This window comes from Myzus persicae, unplaced genomic scaffold (genome assembly GCF_001856785.1).
Source record: "Myzus persicae strain clone G006 unplaced genomic scaffold, MPER_G0061.0, whole genome shotgun sequence".
In the NCBI taxonomy this organism is placed as follows: domain Eukaryota; kingdom Metazoa; phylum Arthropoda; class Insecta; order Hemiptera; family Aphididae; genus Myzus; species Myzus persicae.
The window spans coordinates 602,168-625,364 of NW_019100703.1; the positions used below are offsets into that span (position 1 = coordinate 602,168).

Sequence of the window (23,197 nt, forward strand, 5' to 3'; positions counted from 1 at the left end):
GGGGGGGGGGGGCGCGAAGGCACGGGGTACCTGCCTCTTATTTTTTTTTAAAAAATATTATAGCTTACCTCTCCTCGTTCCCCCGCAAATCAATAAGGCATTTAAATTTTCAGATACGCACTTTTATGTATCCCTTTTATTTTATTTTTTTTTTTTTGTCCAATTATTCGAGCACTGATTTTCACCGTCTTGCATATTGATCGAACGTAATAATAATGTACATACCAATACCATATACGTATTACGCATATATATATATGTGTGTGTGCGTTACACGCGCGTCTGTCGATTAAGGGCAAATATTTCGAGATTTCCAAAAGTATGTTGGAAGAAATTTATAGAATTTACTCGAGCATCTAACAAATTTTTTACATGCATATATTGTCAGGTATGTTTGGTACGGTAGATTGGTCCTGCGGGACCGTGAGGAAAACGTGAAGAATGGAGCTGAAGCAATCATATATCGATAGGGTTTAAATGAGCGCATTCTTGCATTGCAGTGATATCTACATGCCTACTATAATAATTTATATCCATAGATGTGTAATTAAAAACAAAAAAAGCTTTTACCCAAAAATCAAAAATAGTTAAACGAGGAAAGTGCAATTTTTTATTTTAATGTTACGTTCATTTTTGTAAACTAGAAAACCTATAGATTTGAAATTTTGAACCTTTGAGTGGACAGTGATCCCAATTTTTAACTCATATAAAATCATTGTTCTATTTTCTGACACTCAAATATAATATATTTATTAATGAGTGTCATTATTGAAATCTAAAATAATCAGTTAATTTATTTAGCACATTAAGCAATTACGATACTGCATTGAAAGCTTTTTTTTTCGTCTGACTATAATAATATGTCGACACAGTGTAGACGTATTTCGGACTATAGCTAGTCCGATCTACTGATGACAGCATTTTTGGAGACACTACATTATTATATTGGTTTCTGCCATACCGATGAGGGTGGAAATGTTGGCATGTCACCTCAATCATAGAGGACAGGCGGCGCCGTCCGCCAGTTCATACATAATATATTTCAATGTGGAACATGAATAAAAAAGGATTGAGAAATTCATCCATTTGTAACACCTACACGACCCTTGAGTATTATTTACACTAGGTATGTGCCAAATAATATTGTTATTTGAATTATAGTTTAGGCGGAGATCAGTGATGCGCTAATTATAGAGCGAGTGCGCCGGTTATGATAGTATTTACCCGGAAATGAGAATTAATGATAAGCCATCAACTCCACTTATGCTGTGGCTTAATTTGCAATTATTGAACATTTATACTGCGATAGGACGTGATAAAACGTTGATATTCGCATGTTCATCCCTAAAGACACGATCGCGACGTAACTGTTAAGGTCTGTACACGTAGTGTACCCACACGGCTACACGCAACGGTTCTCAGATATAACCCCAAGTATTGCATATTATTGTGTTTGATAAATTATCAAAGTTGGTAGAGATAAAAAGTTGAGTTACTCAACTGAGTTACATAAAGCGTTACTTTTCTTAAAAGTTACTTCTATAACTATGCGAGTTAATCGTCATTATATTATGCGCATCACACTTATATAGTTACTTATGTATTATTTTTATGACCAACTTGAACAATAGTGACTATTTATTATATTAAATTATAATAAACAACTAGATACCTACATCATAATTCACAAAATACCTATTTCGTTAAGATTTTATGAAAATCGGTTTGAAACTGCTTGAAAATTATAATATAAACTTTTTTTGGAAAATTGGTTCAATAGTCAACAATTTATTAAATAAATTATACGTTGGTTCACATTAGTATAGTATTTTTTGTTGGTCGTGAGGTCCATATTTGAGAGGGGGGGGGGGCAAGTGTGCCGTCCAGTAGATATATTATACTTTTGTTTATCCAGGGGTACATCTTTTTTCATTATGATTTATTATCCATGTATTGTGTATCTACTATCTATAAATATAATATATATATATATATAATGTTATATGCAACATACAAATTTTCATTTTTAACTATACTTCATCACAGACTAATAGTACTCCGTGACGGCGTGACCATCATCGGACGTCGATATAATCATGGGTTAAATAAAATAAATATATATTTTTTCAAGAGAGAGAGAGAGAGAGAGACCCCGTGGCAACAAAGCCCATTGTGGTTAGATGGGGTTGTAGGGGGATTATTTTTGGAAGTGGTAGTGTTTGCTACAGTAGGTTTATTAACACGCGTGTGTCTTGTATTTTGTATTTTGACAGAATTTCGATTGGGCACCCTTTAGGTTTCTGTCATGCTCTGTCGAGGGATGGCGGAATCTCTCTTCTGACAGATGTCTGTCCCGAGAAAAGTGCCGCCCGTGACTGAGGTTCGAACAGGTGAGCATTGCAGCCGACACCTATTAAATATTTAATATTGTGATATTATGGTCACAGCGATAGTCAAAATCGTTTGATTATTTACAACCAGTAAGACGAGTTTGACGATGAAGAACTTAACTGTTATTATTAAATGATTTATATATTCATATCTACCAGCTGTATCGCCCCGTCACCGACTATGCTGGGGTTGGAATGGATCCATATTTCCATCGTATTCAAATTCGCTTCAGTTAAAATATATAATGCAAACACAATTACAATGATTAATTTCACGATTTTCCAATTCTAATTCTAGACATCTTTTTTATGTAAACACAAAAAACTGGAATCAGATTTAACAAATACTTAAAAGTCAATGTAAATCCAATATCGTTAAGATTAATAATCGTATTTATTTGTTTACATCAAAATTACTAAGAAAGAAATCATAAAAATAATCATTGTAATTGTGTTTATAAGTATTTGACTTTAAGATTTGTTGTATTTTTAAAAATGTATTTGTAAACAATTGTAGACGCCACATTTCTAATAAATATAATAACATTATAATCTAGGTATAACCAATGGCAAACATTTAATCAAACAATAAAATATTCTGTTTTGACGAGTCAACACTAAAATTCAAATTTGAGCCACCCTATAGCAACCAATAGGGGTTGAAAAATAAGCTATAAACACCCACCGAGTCGATGTACATTTCATTGAAAACAGCTCAGTTCTTTTTTAGTCAATACTCAACAGAGGACAAGCAAATAAATATGTTCATTTTTTTATATCTATAGATTATATAAAAAGTTTTTCAAATATTATTCATCGGTGTCTTATAGAGATTGGTATGGCAAGAAAAAAATTATAATTTCAAAAAATATAACAGTTATATAAGTATTGAAAAGTGTTTTTAATAGAACATCCAAGGGGTCGCCAAACTCCAGGGGAGGTTCAGTTGAGAGAAAAAAATATATCGATAATTATGTAATACATTTTTACTTTTTCTTGTAAATTAATAAAACAAACAAAAAAAAAAAACTACACGAAAAGTTTCACTGAGATATTTAAAAATTCTACATTTCATGCGTGATTTCGGTGCGCTACAAAATGTCGTTCAGAAAACAGTTTCACTTCGTGACGCGATTTCGACAACAGCGGAGAACGTTTCAAAAACAAATTCACACACATATATACAATAACGAATGTGTGCGGGAAATAAACCAACAACGACGACGGGACAAGTGTGAAAACGCTGTGAAAAAATAATCAAGTTGCGCAATATCCGTCGAGAGGGTGTATATTATACACAATATATATTATAATGGTGTGTACATACATATATATAGTATATACAATATATTTAGTCGCCTCACTAGAAAATTAAGTGGGTAAACGATTTTTCGTCGCAGTCAAGTTGGAATTGAATTTTCGCTTTTTCGCATCGACATTGACGATAATATCATAACATTATATATCATTACATGTCACGCGTATTACACCTACATTGCGAAAATTATTATTCAGTATTTGCCAACATGCGTATATAGGTAGGATAATAATGCACTTGATATGGAAGTTTCCATTTTTGAAATACGGTCAAGTGGCTCGTAATCGAACCGTTTTACTGGCGAAAAATCTGTCGCTGGCACATATAATAATAATAATAATATTATTAAGCCTATCGATTAATTTTTTTTTTTTAGGATGCGCATTGAGTCGATCACTCTTGAAGACGGTGTGTCGATATAATTAAATATGTTTTGCGAAACCTACGTTTAGCGAAAAAAGACGAATGAGAGTATGTGTAGGTACCGGCCAGGAAATCAAAAAAAACGATAGCGATTTGAGATTTCCAATGATTTTTGACAAACATCGAGCACGGTCGTCCAGAATCGCGAAATGTTTTTTTTTTTTTACCATACCTAGGTAAAGAAAATTACGTCCTAAAGCTATTTGTCGTTATTCCGAGACAAATGCGAAGACTCGGTTTTGTCTTGCAGGTATATATCGTCATTTGTGTTTTTGATTACGAGAAAAGTTGTTGGACTTTAAACGACAATAATTTGTTTGTTTGTGACAGTGCTGTCATGTTTAAGACATTTCACGTATCACTAATAACTAAATAATTATGTCTTGAACAGGTCCCATCGCTTTATTTTTATACGTATAAACGCAATACACCTACATAATAATTATGTTATAGTGTTTTCGGTCCAAATGCTCGGAAATACAATAAAGAAAAAAACGTTAATTTAATTGCATATTTCCGTTGTCCTGCGGCAGAACATTAAAGAAATTAATCGAAAATACAATATAACGTCTATAGCAGTTGCAAAGTATACAATCAAAATCACGACTTCATCATAATTGTGCAGGACATATTAATAAACTTAAACGCCATTGTGTAATACGTTTATCTCGCCAAAAGTTTTTATTTCCGAGACATTTTCAATTATTAATTTTCACCAAGTCTCCTGCGTGTCATTGCAATAATATTCAATGAAAAAGAAACAATAGTAATATTATTACTATTATTTATTCATTTTTACTGACATCGTTTTTACTTTTATTCTGAAGGAATGAATTCAAATGCATTGTTAACTTTATGCTGGGAAGTTGATTGTTCATCGTATATATATATATATTATACAAATGTCAAATATGTTGTTTGTTGAAGACCAGACATTTAATTTTTATTTCACCCGTGTTCATTCCTTTCTAATTTTTTCTTTTAATTATTGTTATACCCGCGATCCCTATGTTTTTTCGATGGCAGCATAAAAATATTAAAAGCACTGCTCAAAATTGTGATAAATAGAATAGACACTTTAAATTTTAACCTTAATACTATAATATGACGCGACTACCGCCATGTATATATTTCATTTTAAGTGTTCCAGGTGTAGTGTTAGAACTTAAAATTATTTTTTAACTGGGAGAAGAGCTTCACCTGCTCCTGGGCGCATTATTAAGTGTTATCAAAAATCACTGTTATCAGCATATTATTATACTGTATATTATCCTAATCATTGTATTTTACATTTTTAAAAGTCAGAGGATCATAAAAAATAAAGCTATCGAGTTATTACTTCCTGATATTATTATGATATCATCACAGGACATCTCAATGCCCATAAAAATACAAATATTTTGAGTATTTAAAATTTATTTTACATGGGTTTGTTGAAATTGAAGCTTCAGTAGATTTAGGTATTTGATACAGATACTAATACGATTTCATTATCATGGCAACAACAGGTACCTATATATAGCTACGAATCAATGTATCGTAACTGGACTATACCTGCATGTGACTGAATGCGCAATATTGCATTTTGTGAACAATAACTGTAGGTATTTAAAATTAAAATACCAAGTAACCCATTTTACCTACATCAGTGAAACAATAAAATTAGTGAAATACAAAAATACAATATAGATGTACCTATAATGCACACTGCACACACATACTTGTCATTTACAATATGATAAAATACTAATATTAATTGCTTATTCATATAAATCTATTTATACTATATTATACTATAACCTCGACCAGCACACGATGATATTATGCAAAACGTATTTTATTCCACGGGGTGATTTTCTACACCTACGTTCGCTATCTTGCAACAGGACAGTAAGGATAATAAGTACTAAAATCAGCAATTGTAGTATCCTTTTTTTAGTTCTTTTAGGATTGTATTAGAAGTAAGATTTAACCAATTGTAATTATGGTTTTGTTACTGTTTTTGGATTAATACAAATTTCGTTTATTTTAATTACTAAATATTTAATACTTTAATATATACGTAATAGGTACTCAACAAGATCCAATGTAATTCCTAACACGATATTAATCAAAAAACTAACATCAGAAACATGGAAATAAGTCTTTGATACTTTAAAAACCAGTTTCGATCTTAGCCCCTTTAATAGATTTTTCTGAAAATCCTCCATAAATTCTGGTTACAAAACCGCTTATTTTCTGTATCTATATACCGTTCACAAACAAACATTTAAAATTGAATGTGCTTAACCTAGAATGAATCGCATATGTTGGTTTTGTTAAACAGTTATTGAAAATGTTTTCATTTCAGATCGAACGTCGAAATGGAAAATAATACGTTTTCCATACGTACCTATATATACATATTTTTTGACGCGTTTTTATCATCTGTGAGTCATTGACGTTGATGTTCGTCGAGGGTATAAACATAATAATATAACGAATTTCATGATGTTCAGATAAACACGTTACCTAATAAAATAATAAATTATACAAACACAGGCCGTGCTAAATATGACTATATTATTATATTATATATTATAAAATATGTTATATTGTTATGTGACGATTGTTTGCTTTGATAAACTAATTAGCTGCAGGCAATTCAGATAGATTCTGTCGCAAGTTTTAACTTCATATCGTTCTCGGAGTATATACCAAACAATGAAATATTATTGTTATAAATTATAATATACAATAATATTATTATACTTATAGTGATGGTACAGCGATAAGTATATAATTATAGAGTGTTATTAAATAATATATCCTCAAATAGGTCGCAGCCGATATTGTTTTTTTTTTTTTACAGTGAAATATTAAACTTTTAAACATGCTGAAGTTCAAACCACTGAATTAATGCAGTTTATACTAGTTAAATAGTTTTGCTATGTTAAGCAAAAGGAAAATAAGTTATGAATTATGACCTTTAAATATAGGTAACATCTAAATATTGTTTTGTTTTTGAAAGTATTTTATATTCGGTGTAATTATATAACAATAATAATACATTATGTGTGGTTATTCATTTTTTTGTTTGATAACACATTTTATACCTAGTAAAAATATAGGATTTGGGATACAAGATGGTTTCTGGTATCAAATCGGATCTTGTTTGTATACAATCCCCAATACCTACCTACTTCAAGAAATAACTAGGAAAACTAAAAAAAAATTACGATAAAACGTGAATATTTACTTAACACCCCTTTTTTTGACCAAGTTATTTTTTTTCTAACCTAGAAATGATGAAAATTTGAGAAATTCGCAGACATTTTATGTTCAATCTATCATAGGTAAAAAATTTCGAAATTTTATTCCAAGTTATTAATAATCGTTTGACGTTTAAATGTGGACAATATTTGGGAATTAAAAATTTGTAAAATGTTTCATTTTTAAATCAAATTTACACAGATGTAGAATTAATAAATAGCGGTGACGGACGATGATTAACCAATTTAAATTTTAAACACGTGGGATGATTAACGGGGATTATAAAGAATCTAATGGAAGGAATTACAGTTTTTTTAGGGTGACGGGGAGGGGGGAGGGAGGACTGGCGGTTGCCCGCAATCACTAATGTGTGCTGTGGTCAAGCATCGTCTTGCATCCCTAGCTTCCGGATGCGTGACCAACCGGGTTCTTTACGATGAATCCTCGGCCCACGTGTTCCTGAAACCAACCGTAACCACAACACAATGCTAATGACCAGAGTTGTCGATGTTTAAAGTCCGATAAAAAAAAAAAATTAAAGTTCAAGCAGACTCTACGTAATATACACAAAAGTAGTAATACAATTTAGTAATTACCAGAAATGTACAAAATTTAGATTTTGAAAAAAGCGCCTGTATTGATCGTTATTATTTTTAATAATAATTATTACTATTTATTTCCCATGTTAAAAGTTTCCAGCTGTACAAATTCTTGATGCCAATTGCATTTGGGTCAATCTGGTATCGTGAGAAAAAGCCCGCATAGTTATTTAATTATATATATTTTAGAATTTTTGCTGTTTTGTGAAGATTTTTGGAAATCGCATGCAAACATAATTCATTATAAAATCTAATAGACTATTCATTGTTATAGGGATTTATACCGACTATTGTAGTGATTATTCGATAAAATAATATTGTTATTGCTGCGAATTGACTTCTTGCATCGGTAGACATAAAATATGGGTATTTTATTTTGATTGTCTTAATTTATTTTGGCGATTCCCCCGAGGTCGACCTCTTTATTATTTATCTTTAAAACGATTAATGAAACACACGATATTACAGTTGATCTTTGGATTTTTTTTTCTATAACGTTGATAAAAATATTTTTTCTGCTAAATATCTTGAAAATTGAATATATTATTTTGTTGTTAAAAATGTAAACAATTTTCAATTTAATAATAGCTTAATACTCGTGATTTTATTATATAAAGTCATTTGCCAACAATTATTTAAAAATTATAATTCAGACTATACAAAATAATGGGGTTGAAAGCCACGGGAATTTTAAAATTGAGGTAATTCCTATTAATTACCAATATTCATTATTTTCATAAATGACCAAAGTATAAAAATAATGATGTGTCTAAAATACGTACAATACAATGTTTTTGGAAAACTACTTTTTAAGGACTATTATGTTGGTAAAACATTTTAATAACTACGAAACAACTCCTAAAATTTTCAACTTGAACTCCTAACCCACATTAACATTTAAAAAAATATATCAACTGAATAATTAACAGTAAATAGGGGGGAAAAGTTCTCATATGAAAAATATAGTTTGTATCGTCACATGGCAATTTTCAAAAAAAAAAATCAAGAATTTGGAAAAACGGGGATGAGCATACTTGAAGAATTACACTGTATATAGTCATGTTACACACTTGATGATTTATTTTTTAAACGTTTAGTATTACAAAAATGATAAATGTATTTAAAATGTTTCCGTTATAGATTTATTAACCAATTTAAACAAAACAAAATACACTGATTAAAATTAATTTTTTTGTAAAATTAAAACTTAAGAGAAAAAAAGCTTGCATCACAGACGATATTTGTAGGGCATTCTAACGTTTCCATCTGACATCGATTCAATCGAATTTACAGTCAACCGAATTAGTTCCAACAACGGTCTTCTGTAGATTATCAGACCTACCGAAAGGAGATTTACGTGACGTTTAAAGTTCAAACGCATATTTTTTCAGAAGGCAACGTATAATATTTTAATGTGGACTTTGTTATGAATGTTATTTTTTCAGAATTTTATTTACATAATTTTCATTGCGTTACGATACTGTCGTGTACAGATGAATACAATTTGAATACCGTCACGATAAAATGCACGAGCGGTGGACTCAGTCTTGCGGGCACCTCATAATTATTGTCCTCGAATTTCGAACGCTGTGTAGATGGGTACTCAATACATGTATATCACGCGGATTCGTGTAAATAATTATTATTATAATGACATAAAATACATAGGTACCTATAGAAATATGCATGTAGATTGTAGTCAGATATAACGAAGTTTGGTATCCACTTACAGAAGGCGTTATTGATTTAACACTCGACTCCTATCGCGCAGAGTATAGGTACGTATTATGGCGGCATAACACCACAGTAATAAATATTTTATCGTAATTATTAATTAGATTTGCGGTGCCACGGTGGCCGTGCTCATTGAAAGTGCATCACGCGGTGTTTTATTTCGAAACGAAATCAGCGGTCAACGCACACGCGACGGCAGTTGAACGTTGTGTTTAATTTCTCCGGTTTATTGTTCTTCTCAATCGACAAATCGGTTGTCTCGATACACAGTTATTAATAGTCGCGCACGAACACTGCCGAGGACTTAACATATTTTGTAAATACGAGATGACGTATCACACCGCGCTTGCACGTCGCGCGCTGTTTGTTCGTTATTATCTTACATTAACGCCTGATATCATAATTATAATGACGTTCGAACCGTACATCTGAATCGCACATCCGACGATGATGGGCGGTCGCTGACAGCCATCTGAAGTAATAATCATTTTTACTGCCTATAAACTATTTCGTCAGTTATCGTATTTGTTTTATCATATTTTATCGACCACCTAACACTCGAATCGTGCGGAATAATCGTACATTCTGATATCGCAACTCGACATCCGCGTCGAAAGGCTCGATTTCTGCATAAAATATAGTTTTAAATATTTTACGGTTCTCGATATTCATACGATAATTATTTTTGTTTGCGTCAAACTTTTCGGTTAATCAGACCCTCCATTCAGTCGACCTGGCAATTAATTTACACGATAATATTATCGATCCATCCACATAATCCAAGTATGAACTGAGGGGGGGGGGGGTGAAATTTCAATAAAAAAAACAGGGAGTCCCTTATTTTTTTCAGTTAGCCCACAAATGGCATAAATTATGAGGTTGCTGATTTTAAAACCAGCGGTGCTAATCACCATCGAATCCCTCTTCCGATTTCCGTTTATGCGCTTACTACAGGCTCATAAATTTATTAATCACTGCACAACACTGCATTATTTCCTTCAGTCTATGAGGTTATTTTTTTACGGTTAACAGACGATTGGGACTTGGAAGTAGCTATACCTACTACCTATTACTACTATACCGTTTTTGTCGCGTTCACCAAAAAATCTGTATCGGTCATTACAGCAATAGTACAAAAACAAGTTTAAAGTGATACATATATGGATGTGTACTAAATCTTAAATGACAGAAAACAAGTTTCTTTGGTTCCTAAAAATATTTGGCACCATGTCTTACATTACAAGATATTATAATGTCAATATATTTATAAATGTTCCACATCGTAGTTTCTTTTCTTATATTTTCATTCACAAACTTAACGTAGGTACCTAACAAAAGACGTAATTCCATTATCGGCTTTTGTTTCTTGGCAAGTCGTCTGCTGTACGTCGTTGTTACTTAGGAACAAATGTCGAGGTTGGAGAAATTAAACACAGGAGTAGTCATCGTAGCTCGATATGAAGTTACGTTTCATTACAAGTAATGGAATGCATTACTGTGATTGTACTTCAAAACAAACGATGAACATAATAATAATACCAGAAATACAGATGTCGACCGATTTAACCACCATGAGGATTATGCATACATAAAAGAGTTAAACTTTTTAATATAAAGTGCTTTAAGAACCAATGCGCATGAATGACAATCATATTAATTTACATGTTCAGGCATTATATTTTACACGAGTATACTCTATCGATTTACCTACATAATAGTCCAACGGTTTATCAGGAAACCCCTTTACGTTTATGATAGACGTTTCGGCAGCCCGGCCCCAAGCAAAAATCCAAATTCTTTTTTTTTCCACTTAATTTTAAAGCGTAACCCAGTACATTATACTCGAATTCGAATTGAGTGATACGATATTTATTCATTATTTATGTACCACCCGTAAATTTTAGTAAAGCTGGATCATAACCAAATCGTTTTTCGGTAGCAAGTCTTTAGTTTAGTACGTGCGACGTGCCTATACGTTTTTAAATATTTCGTTGGTCTAAAAGCTCGTAGTTCTGGTGTTATTGAGTTATATTTTTTTATTTTCGATGTCTAATATTATAGTGTAACGTGATCCTAATAAACGATTACGTTAAAAATCAAACGATTTATAAAATATGATAATAAATTATACGATTTGCCGTTAAAGTCACATTATTATTATATCAGTTGCAGGATAAGTCTAGTAGTATAAAATAAAATATTTCGAACAAGAAATTATTTTTATGTTTTAATAAATTTCAAAAACGATTTTGTGGTAGCGTTTGCGATGACTAATAATTTATTATATCTGTCATCCGGCGGATTGCGGTTGTCGAAAGCAACAAGTATAAATATTAGAATCACGAATGGTGCACAAACGAATTTCGAGGATAATATGCACTCATGATGCTTAGTATTTTATGAACACTTCGACGAACGACGAGGGCAAACGTAAGATTAGTTTTTCGCCAGATTACAATTATTGCTTTTTTCTGTTTTCTCTTTCGCCCACGCCAAAAGGTGGTCTTCTACAATGATGATAAACACAATATATATACACGCAGACCGATTCGCAGCTGTTGCTTCCGCGGTGTATAGGTATCACGCTGGCTGTACAATGCTGTATTTTGGATTTATATTTTGCTCGCGTACGAATCGGAGCTAGCTACCATTGATTTTATGGTATACTTTAAAATCAATAACGCCATAGGTACAGCGAATTTCCTTGTTTCATACGGGCCCACGTTTTGAACTTTTTTTATTCGTTTAACGTCTTGTCATCTTTCTATAATATACACCGACGCACGATCCACCCGACGAAAACACTCAGTTGTCGTTAGCGTCACACGTGGTGCATAAAATACAAAAACAGAGTAACTCCCTTCTGCAGCATAATATTAGGATTTTAATTTTGAATATTCCTCGTCATAATTAGGTCACTGTAATAACTAATAAATAATACGAATTTTATGTTAAACAACGTTATATACGAATTGATTCCATTCAAACGAAATGGACACTTTGAACTTCTCCGTACGTCAAAAATAATAATGTGAAGTGTGTACCTTATATTTTTGACATGTTATTAAATTTACGAGGAACCATGTGTAACCTTCTCAAGTACCGAGAACTACAAGTTTTAGTATTAAACATAAATCGAAAAAAATATTAAAATATATTAAAAATCCAAGGGACTATGAATCGTTTAAAATTAGGCAATTTATATTGAAATTTGCATAGCATTTAATAGATAATTGTATAACATATTATAAGTGATGTGGAAATACTTCAATTATTTATAAATTTTATTTTTTCTTCTGATGAGATACAAAAAATTAACTGAAATCGTTTAATGAAGTCATTATTTCTTATACAAATATCAAATTTTGTAAAAAATTTATTTTCAAAAGATCACGACAAAAAATGAGACTGTATTTTTGATATTACATAATTCCGATAACAAAAAATATGTATAAAAACCTTGTTATACGTTTTCAAGCTTTATATATTTTAATTGGAAAGTTTTCAATTAATAACTACATAATAAATTACAAATGTTTGTGAATAACACAGTTTGAACTTTTAACATTTTAAAAGAGTGTTTTCGATATTTTTAAATTTACTTCATGAGAAAATTGTATGAGTGCCTAAAGCATTTTATTTTTCAAGTTTTTTGATGAAAAAAATTGTAGGTATCGACATAAATCGAAAAAAAATTGTAAAGACATTATAGATCATAAAGATATCTATCAATAACGTAAAACTTTGGGTTCCTCGTATACTAAAAGTTTCGGTGAACTCTCGATTTAACATAATTGAAGTTTGACCGTTTTAGAATGGCTTCGAAAACTTTTTATTCCGAACGGATGTGACTATTATTCAACTTCCAATAATTACCTATCGATTAAATCTCGACCATATTATAATATTTATCAGCATATAACAACGGTTACGCAATCATTATTATTATGGAGCTACGACCACCGTCAAAACTTTGGCTATCCCTACCTATACCTATACAATATGTATTCCACTGACCAATCATAATTTTCGATTATCAGTACGTATATAATATTAATTATATCGCTGTAAGTACTTTGTCGTGGTAAGGGCGTAACTATTGTGACTGCGATTTAAAATTAATCGATCGTAATATTATAGAAAGTCCATTACAGACCTAATTCATTATGGCAGTCACATTGTTAATTTAGTCATTAATCACACAATCAATCTTAGGCTTTGACGATACTTAAACATAACCCAACATAATGTATTATTACGTCGATACCAAAGTGTAAATATACCACGGATGTTTTTAATTCTGCAAAAAAATCAACTGTCTCGTACCACTATAATGTTTAACTTCCGTAATCTCTGTACTACTCTTCAAAAAATCAGGCACATTACGTTTACAGATCGGTTTATATACTGTGAATAATGAATTATTAACGATAGTATGTGGGTATTAATGTTTTATGTGTTCCCCATGTGTATTATTCGTGCAAGCGGAAACTATTGAAAACATATTCCATCAGTTAATTGTTGTTATTATTATTCAATCGTGCATGACGTATTTGCGAATTTAAATTATGGATACGTCCGTTTGAGTAGAATCTTGTTATTATTATTAATTTTTATAGCATACAAATCGATTGCATCAAGTCCGAAACCCTTGACCCCAGAAGACAATAAACGAGCTTCAGAGAATAGGAAATAAAAATAATGAATGCCCCACGTATGAAAGGAACTTTTTAAATATTAAAATCATATTAAGGGAATTGGCAAAGGAAATGTTATGCACTTTTATAAAAAGGAGTGGTATACATTGTAAATATACAAGACGTATGACATAATATAGGTAAAATATTATAATATGTTCCGTCAGCCCAGTCCAATACGAAAATCCAGATTTTTTCCGCCCTAATTGGTATACAAAGCACTCCATGACAAGACGTATGAATTGTAACAATACACGAATTTCAATACATTTAACGCACCAGATTACATTTTGAATTTTAACCGTTGATATTAGCAAATTGATTTTTCATGTCTAACCAGCGAGAGACAGCTGACCGTCATGAAAATGGGTTTCGGAAGTGAATCTAAACGGACCGGAAGTTATATAAATCCGGCATAATATTGTTAGTTTATACCCTGAAGGACCAGGAATATGTATGTGAACCTGTTACGGTAGCAGGACTGCACATAGGACCATCGTACACAAAATCTGTGTAATATCACGTTATTGATGGGCACAGACGGTACCTATACCCTGCAGTGACCCCATGTTGTAATATATTACAGTGGCCCATCCATTATTCTATTATAATAGTTATTCAATTACCCGCGTAATAGATATTATTAACCGTTCTGATGATGCAGCTGTTAACGTTAATTTTATTTAATCAGAAGCTTAAACATTATTTATATTCAAATTCTTACGTGCTAAGTACATATACCTATATATTTTTAGTACATTTGTAGGTAATTAGTGCATGGAAATGCACAGTAGAAAACAAATAGACTGTGTCTATGCCTTAAATAAAATATACATATAGAACATTTTTTTAAATGACAATAAGTGTATTATATTTGGTATTTATTGAACTCATAAATTTGAAGTTTAGCTTTTTTACTGGCCTTCCCGTGACAGCAGAGATTTTTTTTATTTAAAAAAAATGTATAACAGGATAAACCAAAGTATAAATAATATGGCAGAAAAAAAACAATAAATACAATACACAATTGTTTAGTTATAATTGATTTCACAAAAACATTTTACATGACAAAACCTACTAAAAAAAAAAAACAACAAAATAATGTAATTCAAATACAAAATAATATAAAAATGTATTGAAAAAATATGTTGCAACGTTAGTCTGATTCACTGACTTTATCCCCCGCATAGTTGGTATTGTACTTAAGAACGTAGAAAGGAACAGTATTTCGAAAAAGAATCAATATTAGATACTATTAACTAGGTTCAGTACTTCTGTAGGGAGCGTAAATTAATGTGTACCACGCGATACGAGAGGGAACATAGATCTAAGAAAGTAAAGGCTAAAAGAGTTTAATCGCGATCAAACCATTACACTTAATCATCCAGTCTTATCAAAAAGTACACTTTTGTTCAATTTCGTAGTTTGAATTATATATAGGTATACATAGGATGATAACTTTGGAGTAACGATGAGCTTGGTGTATAAACTCAATTTCGCGAGAACCTGCGTATATGATTTAACCTCCCCGTCCGACGAAAAAACCAATTTATTTGAAAATTATACATACATTTGACAAATTATGTCCCAATCTAATAATAAAAAAAAATAATAATACGATTTAGAATTTGGTTCACGCAACCTATACTCATATATAGCTTATGACTTCAACATTTTACTGTCATCCAATAAAGATTAGGTATTACATCGCTTGGATAATAAAACATGTTATATAATAAAAGATAAACGGACGAATTTATTTATTTATCAATTCGTGTCTTTATAGGTCGTAATAGGCCTCTCGCAGGTATAGGCCACAATTCCCGGAGGCAAGTGTGGCCTGCTAGGATATAGATTATTGGTTATTTTCGTGATAATATAATAGTACACGTGTAGGTAGCACTATGTGCATTTAGCACGGCTATAGGTACTCAGTCGTTATTTTGTTTTAATAGATCATCTACTATTATCTAATATTTCACTGAAATATACACAGATATAATATAAGATATGCCTAAAACGTGGGAAAAGATGGCCCCACCTACGGAGCTTTGATTAAGTAGATTGGTTGGTACATACAGTGAATACAGTACTACATGTTCTTAAATCAAGAGGCGGTACATCAGACGTCACGGAAACCTGTAGCTCAACTGCCGATCCAAGAGATTTATACCGAAATAAGGGAAACATAAAGAGCCTTATTGGGGGCAGGTGTCCTGAAAAGAACTGTACTAGGAACGCCGTAGATTTCTAATTACCATCCGGTCGATATAAACTTAAGTACCACATTGCTGCTGAGACTTCTCCGACTACTCGGAATTCCGTCGCCGAGATATTCACCAACCTGTCAGGACGATCGCCGTGTCAGTTGTGCTACGCCTTTACTGCTGGTGCTCGCCGGTCACAACTTCGACGACGAAGGTTGCAGGTCCCGACAATTTGTCATGAGGCAATCCACCGGCAGTGTATAGACCAGCACCATAGTATGTATCTATACGGCTACTGTAGGTGATATGTCACTGGTCAATGTCCATGATGGTTGTTGTCGGTTTACGGTTCAGACCGTGGTAGCCGCTAGAGTTCGCTGGTCAAAGTGTTTGCATCGTGCTGATACGTGCTTACATATTATGCATTCATATCAAACCTTTCAAACAAGATTAGCGCGCCACTCGTCATTATCGTTATATCTGTACATATATATATTATATAATTATATAAAATAAGATGTGCAGACAGACTGGTTCATAGTTAACACACCGTCTAAACTATAATAGCTAGCGGCTTAAAATGTTCGGGGTATGTTTGTTTTAAAGTCTAGGCGTGCAATAAAAAAGTGCAGTTTTGATTGATTTTGAATAATTTTGATTTTAAAAGGTTGAAATGAAATTTTGCATAGAATGCAATGATCTTTAGCTTCCGCCAGCCGCTTTATGTCGTGTGACGGGCGACTCTATATTATGCTGGTGCCGTGTACACATCTACGTCGATATGGTGTTATAATTAACTAGGTATAACTTTGAAACTCTAGAATTAATCAGGAGGAAATTCTGTAGCGGAAAACGTTGCAAACGTTTGAAAACGGAGAAATTCAGGCGGTTTGTTTGCTAAACGAAGGTGCAAACACCATGAATCATGATCCAGCGTTTAGCCTGTTTAGTTCTAGTAACCAGAACCGTGGTCGAATTTGTTTATAATTTTTCCGCTATCGCTATCACTATTCACTATTCACATTATTATTTATAATGACTTCTCACGATTAACTTTGTATGTCTTACGTCTCTTACACCATGGTTAAACAACATGTACTGCACCAAACCAAGCGCTCGCGAATTTCTTCCTTCTCAAAATTCGAGAAACTTGAAGTTCGTACTGCAAAACTTTTTTTGCTACAGAATTTCTTCCGCAGCAGCCTTAACACCTAACATAAGTCAATATGTGACATGAGTGCATTACTAAAAATTTTTTGGATTGTTATTTTTTTTTCATATAAAATTATAAAATATATCTTATATTGTAAGAGACAAATAATCTTATCCTTATTACACCAATGACAATGAGGAATTCGATACAAAAAATTGGTAGGGGGTCTGCGATTTCTAAACCTTTCATCGGGGGTCCGTATTCTACAGAAGGTTAAGAATTGCTGGTCTAGACCGCTGAATATATGCTGTAAGAACTATAGTATACTTATCCGAATATTCAGCATAAAATAATTAAATGTACATAAACAATGTATTAAAATATGCACCAAAAATTAAATGAAAAAAATATTTTTAATTATTCTCAAAAATCTTAAAACCATCATTATTATACTTACATTTAAAATTCACTATTTTTATGTTTATTTTAATTCATATACTCACTATTTTTAAATTATAATTACAAAACCTACATCCCCATCACTATCAACTGGTCTTCATGGATATTAAGTGAAGCGGCTTGGAGGTTACCAGTAAATTTTCTCACTAGCCAATGGGTAACGACTGACGGCTACCGAGTGCCGAAAGTTACAACTTTACAAAAAAAGTTTTTCCGGTAATTGTAGTTAAATAAGTTAATATTTCTATTAGAGAATGAGCCAATAGTGAAGTACTTAGTCCAGCCAACAGTGATTGGTAGTCACTTTATTCCCGTTTTTGAAAAACCTCATATTATTGTGTCTTTGACGTGTCACAAGACATAGGTAAGTATATAATAAGTACAGCTTTAAAACGTAAGTGTTTCGTACAATATAAACTTTTGAAGGGATTATGACTTTTCCAAAAGTTAGGAAAATTCCAATAAAAATACAATAATGAAATTCCAGAACAGCAATAGCACAAATAACAGAATTGCAATAGCCAACACTAATTGAAAACCATCTGACGTTTTATTTTTTCTATGGCTGGTCGGATAATACTCACCAGATTAAATGTACTTTTTAAAACACTAACTTGAAAATTGAAAAACCTGTCCAAGTTAGATTACTGGCACATCCTTTTATTATTAAGTTCTGAAGTTTTATAATTAATATTTCGAGAATCTTACGATGATATAATTGGATTTACATATACCTACTAAACATAATTACAATAATATTGTTTTTATGTAAATTTAAAAAAAATTTGCATGAACTGACCATGGATACAATAATGGACAAAGTAAAATGTTAACTAGTCTATGCATATCTACTGTCTTGAAACCTAAATGGACGAAGAATAGATTAAAAAATTCTAAAGCTTAACAAATGCGTATAATTCTATGAAAATGTTTTATTGATTATTAGTGTTTTATAGATGTCAAAAATCGAAGTCTGAGTATTGATTTTAATTTTTAAGTGTTTGCATTTTTTTAAATCATATGATGTGTACATATTTGTATTTTTTTTACAACAACTAAGACTAACAACTGCCTTGAAGCATTTTTTGTTCTGTCAAAGCATGTTAATCTTAATTTTAATGTCAAAAAAGGTCACAAAATTACTTTCTCCATTTCTGCACCCTATTTCACAGATTTACTCACAACCATGTTGATATTTTAAATACCTATCTATATTTTTTATTTTAAACCGATTTTCTCCTGTAGGTTTTAAATCAAAGAAATCAGCTCAAATTATTCTATGGTTGGTGATTCTTAATACTACGTTCTTCACCTTTGCAGCCTGTCTTTCTCCTTCTGTTGGGTATTACCGATTCTATATTATTAAATAATTATATATTTGCAATCCTTATTTATATTGTGATTAACTACGTAATTAACATGAGTTGAGAACCAGTTAATTTTTTTATGGATCCTATCAATTAATAATCGAAAATCAATCTAGTGACTTCACACACATTTGCTTTATATTCCCACTCTAACTACCTGCCATGTTACTTGTAAACCAAGCGTTGTATCCTCTCTACCTAAAGGTACTTTCGATGATCCCAATTTATTATTTTTAGTCTCTTTACGTGTTCCTTCCAACTCCATGATAAACTATTCATTATTTTCCATTCCAACCTATCTCACCTAATAACGGAACAATCAACCACCCCACAAAAATGTAATGTCGTCACGACTGAACTTAGTTTCTCAGACCTCAACACACATGTTCACACATCCATATATATTGTACCCATTCAATGCCCGACAATTATCAAATAAAATATGCACGCATACATTATTCCGAGAGTGAGGAAAAATAGATCATGGCATAGAGCTATAAATGACCGTGGGTCCACGCCGAGTGATTAGTAGTAAGGATTTATATTATAAAATGTTGGAGTAGACGACAACAGTGGCGTCTGGGTGGGTGTATGGTCGTACACAAACATAACGACTACAACAATACACAATTTTATTATTATATCATCATTGCCTTTGTTTTGTATGTTTTTCTGTTGGCATCGTATTCGGCCGTGTAAATGGTACCAATAATCTTGATAATCCTTAGCATGGGCATCGCAGGCTATTTTTCAAGTCGTTTGGCCATGTTCCCGCAGTGGTAGCATAGTAAAAATATTAAAATATTTTAAATTACGAAAATTCAAATTTCAAGACAAACATTTTTCTGGTTAACCACACTCTATCAACACAACAAATGTTTGAAATGAACAAAATTATATTAAATATAGTTTTTATTAAAATATTATTTTTATAGACCGGTAATCCCATCAATAAACGCAAGAAATGACTTTAACAATCCTAAGCAACATCAACCAATAATTGCTGACAGACATTAAATGGGTTCTCTCAAGACCATCGGTCCATCCACGACATAATTATTCTGAAAATATGCAAATATTCCTATACAAGATTACACTCCGATACCCCCAGTACGCTTATTTAAGTATCAACCCCTGGCTGAGCAATGTATATAGAACTCCACTTATTTAAACGAATACCCTAGACACAAACCTCGAAGTTCATAATGTATATAAAGTAAGACAATTTTTTCTGATAGTTGTAAGATAGAGTTATGCGACCAACGTTTCATCATTATTTGTACAATAATAATAATATAAATGATTGATTTAGCAGTTTTAGAAATGTACAAGAATACGTTGATTATTATATAAATATTGTACTACATCGTTACCACTAAGGATAAAATTCTTGTCTTCATAGACGAAAGCCTCTAAAAAATAAAAACAGTATAATATTACAATTAAAACTAATAATAATAATAGGATTACTAATAAATGAAAATATTAAACATAGAATACCGGTAGGTACTGATAAAGTTTATAATATTGATAAAATGATTTTACAAATTTAGTTCACTGATTAATAAAAACGACTGATTTATGATAATTTTTATTTGAGTTAGAAGGTTTTCATATAATCTAAGACCATTAATAAGACAACTGTAATAGTATTATAGATTCTGAGCGGAGCGATAAATGTATCGATTTCATAATGATGTGTGTTTTTTATTTTATTTATTTTTTTTTTTTATTCTTATGTCTGTCATCGCGGTTAGGGGCAGTAAAAGTGCTTCAATTTTCTGTTAGGAAAGTAAATCTAATTATTGCCTTTGGGAAATCAAAATTTAAAATTCCCAATAGTTTTCAAAAGCGACAGGACAAGCAAACAACAAAACTAGTTTTCGGAAGAAACGATTTTGGTTTTTAGTCACTCTTCAAAAAATGAGCATACGGATACATGAAATTTTCACTCAATATTTTCATTGGCATTTTCTGAATACCGTAACATTTAGCCTCTTGTTGATATTAATAAGTATAATATGAAATGTTCGATTATTATCAGTTTTTTTTTCGATTAATGTCTATAAAAATTTTTTGGCTCGGTCAAAAAACTTGAAAATATAATAAAAAGTTCCTCATAAGTTGTTTTTAGTGGAAATTATAAACAAGTTGAGCGTAAGTAGATAATATTTTTTTATGGGCGTCTGAATTTCAAATTTCGACAAAATACGCAAAATTAACAAAAATTTGCAAATTATTTTAAGTTAGAAATTCATAAATTTAATTTTCTTTTTATATCTAAGATTTGAAAGTTTAATACGAAATTTCTTATAAGTTTTAAGAACATTGACCCAATTGTACATAAGTATATATAATATTTTTTCAGCATCACTGATAATTTAAGAATAATATTATGAATAATATTAATTCAACTTACCGGCTATACCGTATAAATAATAAGTAATAACAATACATAAAATATCCGCTTAGAAACGTTTTTCGAAATTATAACGACGAAATTATATCATTGCAGAATTCATAAATTTAATACCATCCATTACAGCGACTTTCTAGACACCTAATCTAATACACCTATTGCAGAGCGACATCCACTTATCCGCTTTTTTTTATTAACTTACACTGTTATAGTTTTGTTTCTAAGTTAATTTTATGCATATCATATTATAATTATTTATAGCACATATAATTATCATATAGGAATTAACACAAATGGTTACCATCAAACGCATACAGACAACTACGTGTTTATTCAACGACGCGTCCTACCGAAGCTCGTGCACCAATTCGATATATTGAACGCGTATTGAGTTGTAAATGTGAATTTCTCGAGTTTTATGCGACTCCGATGAAAAGCACTGGAACATTTATTGATATCATATCAGTTGGTCCGACGGATCTATACAAATAAAAATCACGAATGTTATTTCATGTCGATAACACGCGTTTAACATCTTTATAAGTCATTCCAAAATTATTTATTTATTTATTTTATACTCGTGCAGTGCGAGTATGTCTGAAACTCATTCACCCGGCAACAACAGTATAAAGTTTTACGATTCCGCAAAAACGTTATTCCGAATTGATTCGCTGCCAATAAATAATCGTTTGGCACTGAAACCTAACAGACAGTTAACCGTATTGTTGACACACTTAGCTATTTCTTTCTCTCCTATATAGGTGTACAAGTTTAGTTAATTTGTATTGGCGTACCTTCGGTGACCAAAAAATAAAATCGATGCAATGAAGAATTTTTGAATACGATTTTATTTTATTTTGTCATATTATACACAACGGTGAATCAATAAAATGATTCGACATGGAAACAATTATATACACGAGAATCTGTATAAGATGACCGACGAGATTCTTTTAATAGAGTTTATAATATATTAATATAACAAGTCACAACGAAAATCTACAACTTAGTGGTAAAAAAAAATAAAAGGCAAAGAAAAATCAAAACCTTTTAGCACCATTTTTGTCAACTAAATTTGGTTATCTGAGTGTGTTCTACTTCTATAATAAACACGTCAGTATTAACTCCAAAGATGATAACAATAATATATGATATGATATGATACCAATATTTACCGTT

General features: G+C 31.5%; 1 protein-coding gene across 3 annotated transcripts in view; it reads right to left on the bottom strand.

The window, feature by feature from the left end:
* LOC111042529 (neuropeptide Y receptor type 2-like) overlaps positions 1–22,618 on the bottom strand; it is a 156,359-nt gene extending 133,741 nt beyond the window's left edge. For 2 of the 3 annotated variants that reach the window (XR_002605462.1, XM_022327158.1), the window contains exon 1: positions 22,320–22,618. The gene's annotated coding sequence lies outside the window, so the exon portion shown is untranslated. The remainder of the gene's footprint in view (positions 1–22,319) is intronic. The other variant, XM_022327157.1, reaches the window with a different exon arrangement.
* Between the last annotated feature and the right edge of the window lie 579 nt (positions 22,619–23,197).